Raw genomic sequence first — 18,546 nt, 5'->3', positions numbered from 1 at the left:
GACGTGGAAGGGAAGCGACTGCTCCACCAAAAAAAAAGACAACACTCGTTCACAGACATTGTGGAATCATTATCACAGACATCTCTGCATGCTTTAGTCTGTTGACATTTTCGCGTCGCTAAACAGACATCACATAATGTGTCTGCATCCATTGCCAACGCCCCTTGGAAATCGAAAAGGAACCTAGAGGTCCCAGACTAATACATATTTGAGTGTCAGTGTGGCTACGCCAGGCTAGGTTTGTGGATGGGACATAGACCCAGGGGCGGATTTACCCAGTTGGCAGCTTTGAAATCAAAGAAAAATTGTGGCTCTTCAGACAATTACGAGAGTGAATTTCTAATATCCTACTGCAACTGTATGCAGCACGAGACGCCTCCCCCGACCACTGAGGTTGCTTTCATTTGAACAAAAGGAAGGTGCGAACCGAGCATATGAGGGACCCACTCAAGGAAGCAATCAGCACAGCAGACCACCGAAGAAAGGAGGTGTTACTGACCAACTATCTGAAGACATGAGAATGTGTGGGTGCACCCGAGGGGACGGAGAGAAGAGAGAGGAGGCGTCGTGGGATCCGCAGGGTTATTGCCCTCAAGTTGGACAACTGGTTGACAGCTGATAGGAATCACTCATTAACTCAGACAAATACCAATAGCATACTGTTAATTAATGAACTTATTGCAGCAGCGTATGTTTCAATTTAAGGCTTAAATCATGTGCCACAATAATGTAGTCTAATGTTATTGAGTTAAAATATCTTAATTTGGGGGCTTTCCTAGTAAATATTGATTGATATGAATGTGATTGAATCAGCATATATACTTATGCCACGGGCTGCCATCCCTCAAAATCTCCTGCCACTCTATTACCACCCCATAAATATTTTTTCTAGATCCGCCCCTGCATAGACCAAATGAAATAGTCAAAGAACACGTTAATTTTTTTTTCTCTCAAAGATGACTTCTCTAATCACATTTGTGTTCAATTGTTCATGTTTCTGATATGTTTGGTTGTAATTCGCTTTTTGATGCTATAAAATGGTTTGAAATGTCACTAGATAAGATGCATTTCCTGCGGAAGATGCATTTGAATTCTGATCAATTACAGATAAGCATTGTGTTAACAAAAAAACGGAAATAGAGGTTTTATTGTTGGCAATCCCTAACATGTTGCGATCTCTCTGTAGTAAGGATGTCATGTTATTAAATGCAGTGCAGCAGTGCAAAATGAATGATTTTTGTATTAATTTGAATGGCCAGCAACCTCTGACACCAGTTTTAGAAACATATACAACTTACAACAGAGCAAATTACTGTATGTGAAAGCAGCACAGTACCACATTCAGCTATGGACAGTTCATTCATGAAATGTAGGCTAGTCTATATCATGTCCTACATTTGTGATAAGCAACACATAAAATACTATGAGGGGTTGTTAGGGACATTATCTAGAATTACCTCTCAACTTGAGTGCCATATTGTGTGTTTTGGATGGAATTTGTTTTTATCCTCTGTTCTGTGCAGCAATACCCACTCTGTACAAGGCCGGGCCCATGTCGACACACTACCCTCTCCTCATGGTGGGACTGCACTGGGTGATACTTTGGTGTGTATGTGTAAACCTAACACTGCATGACATTTTATTGTGGATTTTTATTGATATTGTGTGTAGTGCATGCTTCTGCGGTGTTGGGGCTGCTGTCTCCCACAGGCCTCCCTGGTGGGACGTGTGTGCGGGTAGGCCCGACCTTCTTAATTTGAGGATTTCGATTGCCAACATCCAAACAAGTCACTGTTTTCTCAGGTTGCCTCATGCCTCTGCTATTTTGTTTTCATATTGATTATTTTTAATAAACTTAAACTCATTTTCATATAAACACACGCCTCTTTCCAATTGTTCCTGCTTGGGGAAGTAAGAGTTGGTCACAAGACATACTACTGTGGGTTTAAGGGCTCCTGCCCCTTAACAGAAGGTGGCGTTGTCGAGTACGAGCAGGTATTCTCTATGCCTGGTACCACATAAGCATACATTTCTCTGCCATCTTGTGCAGTAGTGGGGGCCAGGCAGCATGCCTTAACAGAAGGTCCACAGACTGCCGAGGGGTACCTCTAATGCTTAAATAAGACATCTATTTGAGTAGCAGCTTTGGGCGTAGAGGGAAAGTGGGTTGACCAATAATTGCAGGGTTGGTATTTCGATCTTGTCCAAATGGTTAAGTGTTCCGGAGCAAGGTGTTTATTAGGATAGCATCTTTGGCTAAAGAGTAAAGATCTACCAATCTGTTCAGATCAGTGTTAATTCCAGTTTTATTTTTTTAATCTCTACCTTATGTGTCTTTTGTAATTTTACTTTCTGTCTTTGTGGGGGTTTTTCCCGCCAGTCTTCTGTGTCACCTGTGGTCAGTTAGTCTGTGTGTTTATTTATCACCTTGACTTGAACGCGGCTGAGTCGGACAATCTCCTGCTGCGTTTTGTCTTTTGTGAACAGCAAACTTGAGAGAAAGACTGGATGCAATTCTGTGGACATTCTCAGAGTTCATGTCTGAAAACAGCGCAAGAGAGGTACAGCACATAACTCTCCGTAAAAACAGAAATTGTTGCTTTTCCTTTTTGTCTGTATATACGGATTTTAGATGTGTTGGTTAGAGTTGCCTACTTTTAACTTACCTTGCTGACCTTGGCTATTTGCTTCTCACACTAACTGTGGCAATTGCTGTGGAAGAACTACAAGTTAACGTGGCATCACCAGACGATTTCACATTTGCGAATGGGTGAAGAACCGCTCAGTTACTTTTGATTTCCAAGGAACATTATTAATGTTGCACATCAGATCAAGAAAATGTGTCATCAAACAATCCAATCAATTCGATATTGTTTGATAGCAGATTCAACAGATTACTTGCAGCCATCTTGATTGTTAACATAAATGTTTCTGTAGCGCTTCAATTGGATGCTCTTCTGATGGTCATCTTATCAAATACACTACCTCTTAGATGAAAGGTTGTGTCTGGCCCGACCAATGTCAGGACCGATGGAAACTGGTCTAACTGGGAGGGGGACCACGTTCTTTAAATAAAAGGAGAGAATACCTGTTTTACTTCCCTCTTTTACATTTTCCAGCTACTACAGTTTTTAGTCCTAATTCCAGAACAAATTCAAACAAAAGGTATCAATACAGACAGGAAGAGAGCCAGGGAGACAAACAAATAGCTTTACCTTCAGTCTAGCTGCAGTTGGTGGGAGGGTGAGGGAAAGATGCAGCCTTTGGTTGAATTGAAGATGCTTTGCTGCTCTCTGAAATGTCCATGAGCTGAGATAAAGAGAGACCTTTATTTTATGAAAACATCAAGAATTACTTTTCCACACCAGATTTTATTACTTACATTTGTATCCTGAGCTGATGGTAGATAACCTCTGAACACTTGAAGACTTTTAGCTCTTCATCTCCCAGATCCTCCAGGGTTTCCAGGAGCAGCTGTTAGGGTTGGGGTTTAAGCAGGACCCAAAACGCAGGTATGGGGGGAAAAGTATTTAATAAAATGTAACCAATAACTGACCTCCAGTCCTTTAACTGGTAAAAAATAAATAAAATCCAAAACTTCAACATGGACAAGTACTGATGAGAAATATGGCATGGCATGGCTACACAAATATACTTGGGAATAAACAGAGCTACACAGAACTATACGGAAATGAACAGGCGATCCAACAAAGACAAAGGGAGGCACAAAGACTATATATACACATGAGGGCACAGGTAAGATACATAGGGAACAGATGCAGACGATCACAGGGAATCACAAGACACGTAAAGTAACAAAAAAAACAGACACAGGAGCACAGGAAATGCATTACAAATAAAATGGGAAATACAAAACTCAAGGGATCACAAGAAAGTAACTTTACACAAACAAAGACACACAGGGAAGGGCAATCACAGAAACCATATGCAAAGTCCACAAAGAAATTAATAACATTGTTACAATAATAATGGGAATAAAATATATTTCACATTGCTATTTTTTTGTTCACATATTCCTGCAGGAATTACTGAGCAGTCAACCAATTTCATTGCACTCTATGGGCAGCCAGCACACCGGTGCTAACACGTATACAGTTCTATAGCTTGTCGGGAGAAGATCTTCCCCATTCCATTATCTGAGTGCCTGTTCTTACAGGATGTAACTTTGGTAAGTGAGTAAAATCTTCCGTGAGACATATGGTTGTACAACTGTCCTCTCTCTCTCTTCTCTCCTACTGTCTCTCCTCCCACCCTCTTTCTGCCCACCTCTCCTCTTCCTCATTTCTCTCCTCACCCCAACCGGTCGAGACAGATGACCGCCCACAACAGAGTCTGGTTCTGTCAGAGATTTCTTCCTGTTAAAAGGGAGTTTTTTCTCTCCACAGTCGCCAAGTGCTTTGCTCATTGTGGGATTTGTTGGGTTTTCCCAGTAAAATTGTAATATTGACCTCACTATGTAAAGTGCCTTGAGACAATGTATGTTGTGATATGGCGCTATACAAATAAAATTGAATTGAAATTGAATTGTTGAAATATCAGTGGCAATGTCATAAATGCCCATGGATTAAAAATATATAAACTGGCAGAATCTGGTATTTTGTCAAATACCACATCTTGCAACTTGTGGGTAACAACAATAAAATGCACACATGCCCTTGCTTTAGTGACATATGGACAAAGCACAGCTGGAGCGAGATTGTGACTTTTGACTGTTGTGGCAGATTGGTAGGAATCACAGAAGTTTGAATGAAGAAGAGTGAGAGTTCTGGGGCACAGGTTTTCAGCACCATTGCAGGTCAGGCCCTGGCGCTTCGCCTCCTTGGTGGTGTGTACTCTGAGCCAGTGGCCGGCTCATTGGGATTGGTTGGTACGTGTGAGTTGCAACTGAATTACTACTTCATCAGAGTAGTTCACTAGTTACCAATAATTTCTAGGTCCTAAGCGCATATATTAAACACAAACAATACGACTATGTTTCAAACTAAAACATCCTAACAAATAAAATCCTATCATTATTATCTTTTCACAATGTGCCCCAAGTCCACTATTCTGAAGCTGACAGTGCTCGAGTGAGGCTATTTAGTTGCATTATTGGAAATGCGTTGTGGTTTCTTGACCCATTCAGAGAACGTCTGAGCCTAAACTGCTTCAATTTGGTCTTTTTTTTCTTCTTCTCCAGCTTAATCGCAAAAACGTTTAGAGCCACTTTAAATGTAGTTGCTTCTGGGACATTAAATGACGTCATAATGCATCCATGTCAAATAAAAATGTCAGAAACAGATGCTGTGAGATATGGGCTCATGAAGGATGAAGTTTTACCATAATTATCACCACCTCTTTGTAATCAGTCTTAAGTCTGAATGATAAGTACTGTTCAGATCACTGGATAAGGATCTTTATTACTTCACATGCAGAGAACTCAAGCACCTGCAGTAGCCTGGCTGCATTGTGGAGTTGTCACACATCAAAAAGATGAAATAAAAATTTCAAACATGCACCACAGCATATTGGGGTATATATATGTATAAAAGAGGACTACAATTTGGATTTTTAAAAATGCAGTAAAAGAAAAAGAAGATAAGACAAAAAAATAAATAAAAATAATGATAGACATAAACAGAATCATGAGATACAATCAGCCTGAACTAAAAGCAAGAGTAAAAAGTTATATTTCAAATGTTAAAAAAATAAATAAATAGACAATAACCGTTTGTAACTATGACAAGACAGCAACTGTATTAATTTGGGATAGTGGGATAGTTCACTATTCTATCTCCCATTATGTTGGCAAATGGGGTAGAGACACAAATACATTCGCTCCTCAATACTACAACGGCCACAACTTCAATAATTAGCACATAGTTAAAATTATAATCTATCAGTGGCAGCGTTAATCAAAACTAGGCAATCCTTGTATCTTTGTAAAGGTTCCATTGATTTAAAAACTTAAAAAAAAAAAAAAAATGACTAAAATAAAAGTCGGAAAACAATCACGATGATCCCACGATGCACCTGTGCTGCCGGTGCACCTGCGGAACTGCGACCTGTGGCGCGCGCGCACGCACGCAGAGCTAGCAGACGACAGCAGGCTGCCACTCGGTCAGCCAGCAGAGGAAGCTCAGCTCTTCAGCGCAGCAGGTGTTCTCCCGTCGGCCGAGACGAACCTCACAGGCGAGTTCTCCTTCAGAGAAACCGGTTTCATTTTCAAAAGGGTTTTGAAAGTCATTTGGCGGTTCGTTCGGCTGGGCCTTCGTGTTCACCGTTCTCGCGCAAGGCGAAGCAAGTGCGCTAATGTGTGTATGGTTTGTTTTTTTAGGAGTATTTTCCTCGTTTGTTTGAATGTCGCAGGAGCGATGCTTTAGAAAACAGCAACCCGTTTTTTTTTTTGGGGGGGGGGGGGGGTTCACCTCGCGAAAGAAGCAAATGGCAAACGTTTTACGCCGTGCGTCCCGGGAATAAATGCTCACACTCGATCGGCGACAATCGTGGGTCGCTTAACGTTGGTGCCGCCATGTTGGCGGCTCTTTGATGGCGACGTCACCACGCGCCCTCCCGAATGACGGCGGAGCTGCTCGAAAGTGTTGTTCACACTTTGATCAATTAAAAAGAAGTTTTAACTGCCGACCTCAAGCCGTGGCTGTTACAGTGGTAGGCAGCAGGAAATGACACATGGCGTTCGCTCTTTTTAGCTAAATAATTATGCCTTTTTTTTCTGCCTGAATATACAAAATAATTATTAGAATTAGTCAATGACTTCCAACAGAATACACATGATAAAATCAACCTTGGTTTAAATTGTGCAAAAGTCATTTCTTGCAATCACCTGTTTGTGGATTAGGAAAGAGGTTCAGCTCTGGAAGTTAAAAAGCTTCGATTCTGCAATGGAAGGAATATTTTTTTTCATCCAGATTGTTTGAAGACCCCCAGAACAGCTGGAAGTTTTTGCATTTGATTTTTTACTGAACTATTGTTATCCCATGCTAAGCTCTGTGACTTGATGTGTAATGGTACTAAATGAGATGCCCCAATTTGGGGCTATAGTGCTCAGCTCCTTGGAAATGATGTCATAAATCCACAATACTCAGATGTGTGCATTTCACAAGTCTCTGTACCAATACGTATACCAGTGCCTGGCTGTAAACACAAATGCTAGGTTTTTGTTACACTTAACGTTTCTAGAAGTCAGTTCTGCATCATATTCTGTGGAGAACATGATGGATATATCATGTGTCATGGATATTGGCACATGATATGATCAAAAATTAAGATTCATTTTTTTATACTTAAAAAATATTTAAAAGAAAGTTGCATGAATAAGTTGTAGACTTGCTCAAATGTAGATTTAAATCAATCTACAACAATTCAAAAAAACTTCATTTTTTAATGAAATTTCCTAGCAAAAATGTCCAACATTTGCCACTCCTCAGTTTTGAAGATTTGCTTCTTTTCTTTTATTAATTTAATCTTAAATTGATTATCTTTTGAGTTAACTCTTTTATTCAGCCAAAACAAGACATTTCATTTGAACACCTCAAATTGGGCTCGTAAATTGCCAAGAGCATTTTCTCTTTTCATAGCATGTTATCATACACAAAATTATGAATTCACTCATAGTGCTGGGGCTACAGAGTTCGGACTACAAAAGAGCAGTGAGGTTTGTAACACAGCCCTGATGGCTTCCAATGTTCGAGAGTCAAATTATAAATCGTTACGTTTCTTTGTCAGTTTAGCATTTTGTCCAGCGCCATCTTGGCTTTTTGAAACCAGAAGTAACCGTATTTGGAGGAGCAGGACATTGGCCTGACTGAGAGCTCATCCACTGCACGTCCAAACATGCAACTATTCACCTATTGGACTGTACTAGCTGTCAATCATGCTGTATCCGTGCCCAAATGCATAACGTGCTTTATCATCTATTTGACTCTAAATGAGACCACAATTTACAAAATGAACATCATGCTGCATTGAGGAAGACTTGAGACTAGATTAAGACTAGGCCTGTCACGATAGCTACTTTTTGTCAGACGATATAGGCCAGAATTATTGCAATAAACAATATTATTGTCATTTTTTGTAACTGAATCATGTGAGCATTTATTAAAGGCCTATTGGTCGTTGCGTGTGTGAATCACTGCACACTTCTACACGATTTGTGTCACTGCCAGCTTCCTCCCTTCTCTCCCTGCCTCTCTTCGGGGGCGTGTCACCAAAAGATTCTACAGCGCTCTATAATGTTATAATCCAAGGCTGCAATTTACGATTGTTTTGATCATCGATTAATTTGTTGATTATTTTCTTGATTATTCGATTAGTTGTTTGGTCCGTTAAATGGTGAAAAATGTTGATCGTTTACCCAATTCGAGATAATGTTTACTTTTGTCCACACGCCAAAGATATTCACTTTACTGTCACAGAGGAGCAAAGACCAAAATTATTAATATTTAAGAAGCTGAAATCAGAATTTTGACTTTTTTTCATAAAAACTACTTTAATCGATTATCAAAATAGTTGACGATTAATATAGTAGTCGTTTACTAATCAATAAATCGATTAACTGTTGCAGCTCTATAATTATCGCGACAGGCTTAATTAAGACCATATACTCCTCAGGAAAATGTTTACTGTTACAAATCAAGTGAGAAATAGTCATTTTCTCTGAAATAGTCATTTTCTCTGAAATCTTCTATAGAAACAGACTTATTTTTGCAACCAGTGGAGTTGCCCTCTGTCGGTCGTTCGAGAGAATACAGGTTTCAGGTTACGTTAACTTTTTTATACAACCACAACACAGTAATCTGCAACACAATTTGACTGAGAATATTATCAAAGTCATAGTGTGCTGTAGGTGATATGAGAGTTGATTTAGGATACTGTCATAAAAATCCTGAACCAAGTGAACCACACTGGAGAGTGCTTCTGTGTCTGTCTAATTTATACTGTGTTGACATGCGTATCATCAGCTCCTATGGGGATTAATATTAGCTATTTCAAATAGTGATGTTATTGGCCTCACTACTGGTGACAACAGGTTTAGACTGAATGCCTTGACTTATGATGATACACTGAATTGTAATTGGGTGGAAACGTGCTTCTTTCATTCCAATTCCTTAAAGTCACAGTGCAAAAACAGTGGGTACAATCTCCCATGAGAAATACTTCACTAAGAGATTAGGTGATTATACTTGGTTATCAAAACCCAGTTTTTATCTCCGATACTCAGCTGTTTTAAGAATTTGGCTTTTATTCTGTGTGGTTGAAAACCCTGTTGAGAGCAAATTCCCATCAGTCACATGTGGACTTACAGCCTGTGCATGTTGCCCCGGCACATTCCTGGAAGGAGGAAGGCACAGAGAGGGAGGGAGGGAACAAGTCTGTTCAGGTTTCAGCCCCGTCTGAATGTGAACATGTGGTACATATTGTTCTGGACTGCACTTGACAAATCCATGAAACAGTCTGCATCTGTTTTATGAATCTGGTAGATGGTCTAGTTACCTTAGCTACTGTGGTTGCTCACTGGGAGTGTTGGCTGTGTATGTGCCTCCTGTGTCCTAGGGTGACCTGGAAATTGATCTGGTCCACCATCACTCATTTTTGTTCAGAAGAGGCAGGATATTTCCTTGAGGTGTGAACAGGATACTGTACGTTATTGGTTTGGGAGTGGTGCTCTCTTAACTGTATCATTGTTAAAGAAATAATTATTAATAACTTTATACAGCTCCATTGCTTGACATAATGTCAACCAAAGAAGAACCCTATTTTCTGTGAAATGTAATTTAGAAGTCTGTAATTTAGAGGTCTGTAAAAAGGTCCTCGGGACGTCAAATACCGATCGCGTACCAACATTATTAGTAGTCTTCTTGAATGTTTTCCCTATACCGTCAACGAATAATAATAATCAAATGAATTAATAAGATAACTGTCAGGGGGCATTTCTCTGCATAATTGAGTACTTTTACATTTAATACTTTAAATACATTTTACCATATGCTTGTAGTGTTGCATTTTTTTTTATTGTAGAAAACAAAGTATTTAACAGCGTGGTATTAGTACTGTAGCGACCATGCCTGTCAGTTAAGGGAGTGGGAGAGTGTTTGGGGGAGACGCTTGGATTTACCAGGTGTCCTTTGCGCGTATGACATCAACACCGTTTACGAAAAGGCTTGTTGAAGTCTTTCGCCTTCTTTGAGAATCTGCAAGGAAAAAATATCGCTAAACAGCACTCTAACCATTTTCTTGTCATACACTCCTTGGTACTTGTTGGAGACTTGCCATGATGGTCACAGCGACAGGTTGCTTACCGGCTGCAGACATGCTGCTTGTGCTTAAGCCTCCTGTCACGTGTTAGGATCGCTTCACAGCCATACCAGGTTAAGGATCAGTTGATTTTCTCTCGTCTTGTATCTTTTAGCAGCCCTGAGTATCAGCTTCGATATTTGCGATACAATCCAGTGTTAATTTTGGCAACTATTTTAGATTTAGTCTTAGTCGTGTGTGTGTGTGTGTGTGTGTGTGTGTGTGTGTGTGTGTGTGTGTGTGTGTGTGTGTGTGTGTGTGTGTGTGTGTGTGTGTGTGTGTGTGTGTGTGTGTGTGTGTGTGTGTGTGTGTGTGTGTGTGTGTGTGTGTGTGTGTGTGTGTGTGTGTATTTAATTGTTTGCTTCTTTTATCTCAACACACCTACTCTTCCTGGTTGGCGGGTAACTATTATTTCAGCATAACATTCCTCAGCCGAATGGTGGAGATGGCTCAATCAGGTTGATTTAAGTTCAACTACTCTCCATAGGATAGTTGCTTAAAATATGCTGTACCAAATGGTTGAGCAGGCAGTTAAAGGGTTAACCTATTAACAGACAGTTGTTATGCAAGCAGCATGATGGACCCGAATTGGAGGGGTGCTCTCTGGCCTAGTATCTAAGAAAATTATACACAAGTTCTCTGTGTGCTCTGGCTTCCTCAGTCCGAAATGTGTACACACTATGCACCTTTTTATATGAAAACCTTTGGGAAGGGACGCATTGTGGAAAGAAAGTGGCCTCTAAAAAGGTAGATGGGGAAAATGACTTACCCAGAAAAATAAATAAAAAAATCAATCAGTTTATATATATATGTATATATACATATATATGTATATATATGTGTGTGTGTGTGTGTGTATATGTATATGTGTATATATGTGTATATATGTATATATATGTATGTATATATGTATATACATATATGTCTATATATGACTTAATCTGTATGTACACCTAAAAAGGCGTAGTGTAACATCAACGGGTAAGGTCGTATTGTTAATAAGGCTGCTAGTGATCTCACCCCTGCTTATTATCTGGTTAACTTGTCAAACCTCACACCTCTCATAGTTGCTCTGAACCTCTGTCTTCAACATGCAAGTGTCATGCCTGGGTTATTACATCAGTGGTGAGATGTTTTTGTGAAGACCTATAACTATGAATGTCAGCCAAAGGAGGATTGATGGAAATCAGTTTTGGGGGTGGCAATGTTCATGAGTGACAGCTGGAGGGAAGAATGGCTTCTCCCACCTGGATCTATGACAATTCAGGAAAATTCCGGCCAAAAAGTCGAAGATAAATTAATTCTCACTGGTAAGAGTTGAGTCCTGGAAGATAACAGCCTTCTAGAAGTCTTCAATATCCTGTAGGTAGGTTGCAATAATCAACTAACCTGCCTTAGCCTAGGGCTAGAATACCTTAGTGTGATGCACATGTTTATGCTTCATTGATGCTTAGGTAGCCTCCTGAGCTCCTACACTGCATTCAGAAAATATTTATATATATTTAACATTTTGTTATTTTGCAGCCTTATGCTTGTTTAAATTAAAATGTTCCCCTCATAAATCTACACTCAATACACCATACATTGTTCCCCACAGTATTACATCAATATTTGGGGCATACAGTTCACTCTAACATGCAACAGAGCCTGAGACTGCAGTCTCCTTCCCTGCTGAGAACTGCATGACCCTCGCAAGAATGCGCACACCTACAGATGAAACGATGGCTAAAAACTTCATGGGTGTTTAGATTACACAGACGTGGAAGGGGTTGCCAGAGAGGGTGAGAGTGAGGCAAAGAGCGTTGCACACTGTTTTACAATGAAGTACCTGCGCAAAACACAAAGTTGGAGCTGGTACGTGTAGGCCTTGGCGATAAGGCAACATTTTTTCTTTCAAGTTGGTCGGTATGTATATCGGTGTGTATATATATATCAGAATATAAATCAAATCACAATTTCTGTCAGGCTTAAAGTTACTCCTAAGTAAGATGTGAAGATATAAGGATACTTTTGGTTTAATATTATTTATTTTCTCTCAGAAGTTGAACATTACAAAAGTACTATAGAACATTATACAAAAGTATTCTAAATAAATAAAATGGGTACATATTATAATCTAAAATCTTACCTCTGACAAGTCAGAAGCTTCAAGTTTTAGAAGAGAACACAAATTAGATTCAAACTGTTTTAAATATTTGGGGAAAAAAACCATAAATATATAGACATTGGCTCTGTGGGAACATGCTTTCCACACAGTTTGCAGTGGAGGCTACTACTCTGCCCAAATATCTCCACACCTCCGAAATTCAGCTGACCTATCTTTTCAATCAATGTCCACTTCTTTTGAGCCTTGGGCTGTGTCCGTCGGGACATCTTCGAGTTAACATTTTCTGTCATAAGTTAATCTAACGTCCAAGTGAAACATGGACCGAGTTAAACGGTCAAAAGTCTGCCTGTAGTTAAAGAGACAACAAGGCAAAGTGCAGTAAATGCGGGAGGTTAATTAGCTGCAGGTCGTGTCGCACCTCGAATCTGGACAAACATTAAAGGCAGCACAACATTGATTTAGAGCAGTGTAGCTGCAGTGTTGGTTTGTTGTGCTGCGCTCTGAGTGTGGCTGTGCGCCTGCTGATCAAGCTCCTCCAGTAAAGATCAAGTGTAAAAGTATAACAAACTGCAAAACTATTCAACCATGAGGAATATACTGTCAATATAAAGAATGTACACAATATTAGTGAAGGTGTGTAATCAGTTACCAGTCATGTGCAAAAGAAGATGACATGAAGGTGAATATGTGCTGGATTTGGGCTAAACACAGAGTCCTGAGTGTCTCTGTCAGACAGAGGTGAGGTGTTGTACAGTCTAATGGCTTGTGGCAGGAAAGATTTCCGATAAGAACCGGTATTAATAAGCACATTTGGAATCAATAAAATTCAAACGATATTCATCCCTAGGACAGGGTATCTCTTCCTAAAATATATATATATATATATATATATATATATATATATATATATATGTTTTTTAATAGGTTCATTATGAACTGTACCGGGACACACAAGACTACAGCGAGCTGCCACGGTCCAAGTTATTAATAGGAATTTCTGCTGAAATGATAGTGAAAACAGAATTTTAAACATTTTTGCAGATTAAGAGACACTGGCATTTATTCCATTTAATGACTTTTTTGTTTACTGTTATATTTAAAGGGCCCATATTATGCTCCAGGCACCTTTTCAGCCTGCCTCCACGTATATTTGGTTATCTGGGGTGTCTGCCAGCCATCGAAGAATGAAAAGAAAACAATGAGTCGTTGATTTGTGGTTTGGGTTGGCCGTGCAGAAGGTCTGTAAACGAGCTTTTCACAGCCCGGGCGTCAAGTGACGTAAGTTGACTCCTGCTACTGGGGCAACCACGCCCCCAACCTGAGCAGCACCTCCCCCCTTGAAGTGCCAAAAAACAGATCGCGTCTACGCCATCATTTGCTCCCCGCAAGCGAACGACGACTGCGGGCATGGCCAAAAGATATAATAATGTTTGCTCTGTTGTTGGATGTACAGACCAACATAACGCCGGACTGGCAACCCATCTTTTTTTGACAGACGGAGCCTTTCCAACTGTCCGAGGCGAAGCCCCGGAGGAAGCAAATGTACGTTTTCAAGATCGTATGTGCTCTAGGGCTGGGCGATATGGCTAAAAACTGTTACACGATATAAGTGTTCCGCCCTGCGTAGCTAGGCTCGCGGCCGGCCGGCGTAGCTAGGCTCGCGGCCGGATGGGTCTCTACGTCGTGTATGTGCCTTGTCACGTGCGACTATTGTCATGGCAGGCCAGGGGGGGGCTTTGCGGTACACGAAGGGAGGGGGGAAAGATGTGAGCAGGAAAGCGCTGGAATCGACCATAGTCTCACAGGGCTGTTTATACAGAAAGAGGAGGGTGCTGTGTGGCTTGATCCTTGAGGTGTTTTGACATGGAATGGCAAAGACATGTAGTGCACACACCTGAAAACCAATGTAACTTGTGTAAAAGGGGGCATAATATGGGCCCTTTATGTTTTGCAAAAGTGGTTGATTAGTTGAAGTAGCTGCTTTGATTCCAAGAATCCTTTTACATGATCTTAAGATGTTAAATGATGCCTCAATTGCACTTCCCATGTTTTTCTTTGAAAAAGATTTCATAAAATAGAGACACAGTGCCAATGTTTAAGTTTTGCAGTGAATTTTCTTCGATTTATTTCCAGTCTTTGCTTAGAGAGGGATCAAATAACTGACTAATTTGCTGACAAACAAAGGATAGATAATAGTGTAAAAAATTAGGCCGCTGTAGCCCACTTTTTTTTGTTGGAAGCTGACATTCTTAAGTATTAAGCATCTTGCCTTTTTTCCATGCCATATAAAGGTTGATATTCTTTTATGCAAGTGTTCAAACCAAGTGTTTTGTATTGTCACGGGTAACCACCTTAAAACATAGTTTTCAGTTGGAAGAATATTCATCTTTACAATGTTTACATGACCCCACAGAGATATGGGAAGGTTTATCAAGCGATCCATATTTTATTTTATTAAATGTTTGAGATTAATATCTTGTTTGATAACTATTGGTTATCATACTCAATCCTTAATATGTTATTACTGTTTGTTTCCATTTAATTTCTGTATTTTGTACGCATAAAAGGCAGTAGCTCACATTTTCCCCAATTTACTTTGTATCCTGAAAGTGATCAGGGTTGAAAAATAATCTGGTTTATGTGATTCAGTGAGGAGCCCACATCCGTGAGATATAGGATGATGTCATCACAATATAGGGATATTTTAGCTGAAGATATCCAAATTTTAACCATTTAATATTTTTATTTTTTTCAGCTAATGGTTCAATTGTTAGATTAAATAAGAGTCCTGAAATTAGACAACCTTGTTTCGTAAATCGATGTAGATTAGTTGAGGCAGGCTCTTGCTCATACAGTATGGCAGCAGAGGAACCATTCACCATGCACGGTTCGTACGGATGCTTGAAATCCTTGAAAAGTTTTGAATTTTAAAGTTATATTTTCAAGGTTTGAAAATTGCTTAAATTTTGGATAACATGCTAGAAAATGCTTAAATTGTATCTCATTTTTTTCTATAACAAATAGCTATTTGACTGAATAGTTCCCTTATAAGACGGAGAAATAAAATAAGTCAGAGAGCCTAAAATTTAAATAAAACAGCAGAACCTCGCTGGTTCCTCTGCATGACCCGGATCTGCAAGTCTGCGTTGGCTGGAAAACGACAAATAAGAACCACTGATAAGACTAGGACCAAATCCACAACGTCAGAGTCTGCGCTCTCGAGTCACATGAAAGGTAAGTCGTAATAGAGAATTTTCAAGTTGGACAACGTTACACGTTGTTGCTAATTTGTTTATGTAATCCGCTAGCTGGCGACCTCGCAAGCTAAATGATTGAGGGGTACTGTTTGTGATACTGTGGCAATGTTAGTATTGCAGGTCAATTATGGCCCCCTTATTGATGGAATACGAAGTGAACAACTACCTGCAACTTTAAACTTCAGCAAACGTTAACCCAATGCATAACTAGCCAACTTATATAGGCTGTACAGTAGCAAAGTTGTCATCGATCATTACTTTACATTTTCATGTTTTGAAATCTGCAGTTTTTCTCAAGTCTTAACTTGGTTTCTTTGGGAACACCAGTGGGTTTGACTAATACCTGGAAGAATCCTCATCCTCCCTGAGGTTCTTATCCTATGTATGTGAGTATTTAGCAGAGATGATAACCTAGCTGGTATGATACCCACATATACACTGCTACTTTACTCCAGTAGACAAATGTATGTACATGAAATAAATGGAGAAGAAAAAGCACAATTTCTCTTTACAAGAATAGCAGGCAGGTACTTCTGCACTGTCAAAGTCTTCTGACCTGGAATGAAATGACAGCTGCAGATGTCGTTTGGCTCAAAGTCTCTCCCACTCAGTGCTACTCTCCATGCCTGTCTTACTGTATGTCAAGTCATTACTATGAAGAGATTAAACACTTTAAAGGTGATCATTTAGTGCGTCAGCAATAACACATGCAGCAACAAAGTTGATTGACAAATATCAATTTCAGCATACTATTGATAATTCTATTGACAAACATTTTGGGGTTTTTAACAACATTCTTCTCCTATTTTTGATGTAATTTAGGAAAGACATATCAACATCTGATGAGAAGACTCTAAATCAAGGTTCTGCAGTGGGGGATTTTTTCCAGCAGACAAGCAACTTATCCAAAGTATAGCTACATCCATGTCAACAACCAGCAGTGTAGAAAGTGACAGTGCAGTGGAAGCAGCAGTTGCCCCTCTACCAGCCACATGGTTCTCTAATCCATATCAAACAACCAGCAAGACCACAAGCACCATCAAATCTTATGGTCGACCCAGTCCAACACTTAAAGTAGAAGTATGCATATACATATAATGCAACTTTTGGCCTAACCTGGCTTGCCCATGATCAACCCATGGTTGACTTGCGCGATGCGGTCAATGAGCAGATTGACTGCCTACCTCAAAGATGAATGTTGTTATTTTTCAAATTTTCAGTAAAGAATTTGAAAGTGGTCGTTTGTCGAGAGATTTCTTTTTTGGGGGGGATGTAAGTGTTTCATATTGACTGTCAGGCTAGATAACAAGGAAAGTCTACTTACAGAGAGGTGACGCATTTTAAACCATATAACTTGTGTTTTCCTTTAATTTGTTATCCTTCTGTTATTACGAAACACGATTTTGGTTGTTTATAGCATAATACCATCTCTTTTAACGTATGTATTCGTAGAAATATGTAATTTACCACAGATGTAAGGTGCTGGAATGCATGAAAATCAACCTTGAAAATGTTTGTAAAGTGCTTGAATTTGCCTCTGGAAGAGGTGTATAAACCCATGACATGCACTTGAACTGTCCTACACTCCGCGGGGAGCTCTGTGCAATTTCATTTTGAAATGGTTAGAAATGACTCTTTTTTTTTTTTCTTTTTTTAAATTGTGACCTACATATTGCTTGCTTGAATTGAAAATTAGGCTGTATTGTTTACATTGCATTTACATTTGAATATTTTTCACTGAAGAGCAGGTGAAGTCTTTGAAAATGAAGTCAAATGGAGTTTTGATTAACATTTCATATTGTTATCAAATTGCATAATCATTTTAACAGTAAAATTAAAATTGGATTGTTGCATTTTTATTTTTATTTTTACTCAAAAGACTAATTTGTGGAAAATTATAATGCTAATGTGGAATTTCATTTTGACATTTACGTTATCATTTGAATTAAGTCCCTGATAGTCTTCCATATCAACTAGCAGACACATGATCAAAAACTAAATGTGCATTCATAGCATGATGTAGCATTCTGGAAACAGGGCTTGCATGTCAAGTTCTTCATCGGAGTGTAACATACACAGCCTTATAAGGCAGCGGTACAACAATATTTATCACTCAACAATGTTTTACATTGTGACTCTAACTGAGGTATGCAAGGATCAGATGGTGTGTAGTGCAAAGCATGCTGGGAATGTTGTGGCCACACCATCCACAGGTCAATTATGACATTTTCTATAAACAGTTGGTCTTTTCCAATAAATTCAGTTTAGCACAGGGATCTGAACAAGACACAATGTAGACACAATTCAATAAGAACTAAAGCAAACAGGAGGCACCTGGCCACAGCAAAGGCTGTGCACACTTGTGGCTGTGAGATTTATTTATTTTTATACATTTGACACAACATTGTAACATCTTAAACAACATTTTAACTTTGTCATTATAGTATAACATTTTAACTTTGTCATTATAGATCAAATAAAAATCATCACATGAATATTCTGAATATTTTCTGAAGCCCCTGTAGACGGAGATGTTTTTCCCCAAATAAATTCATGGTATTCTGAAACAAAACTCTCAGGCAGGTTATAGACGTTACTTTACCTTCTTCCTGCAACAGTTACAATGTGAATGCCTGGCATCATTGGTATTGTACATGTTTGCTTGTTTTCCTTTTTAAAGAAACTGGCCACAACCGAAGCAGAGCCATGAATTGACTGAGAACACTTCAAGCGATAATACCTTTTTTCTGTCACTCCTCATTGTCAGCAGCTTCACATAGGTTCCAACCAAAATAAATCTTCTGTTAATGCCTCATAAATAACATTTTTTTTTTAAAGGCTCAGTGATTTCCATTAAAAGCTGAACAC

The sequence above is a fragment of the Scophthalmus maximus genome, chromosome 17, assembly GCF_022379125.1.
Source record: "Scophthalmus maximus strain ysfricsl-2021 chromosome 17, ASM2237912v1, whole genome shotgun sequence".
NCBI classification, from domain to species: Eukaryota; Metazoa; Chordata; class Actinopteri; order Pleuronectiformes; family Scophthalmidae; genus Scophthalmus; species Scophthalmus maximus.
The sequence above is the reverse complement of the archived record's forward strand: the minus strand, read 5'-3'. Positions refer to the sequence as shown.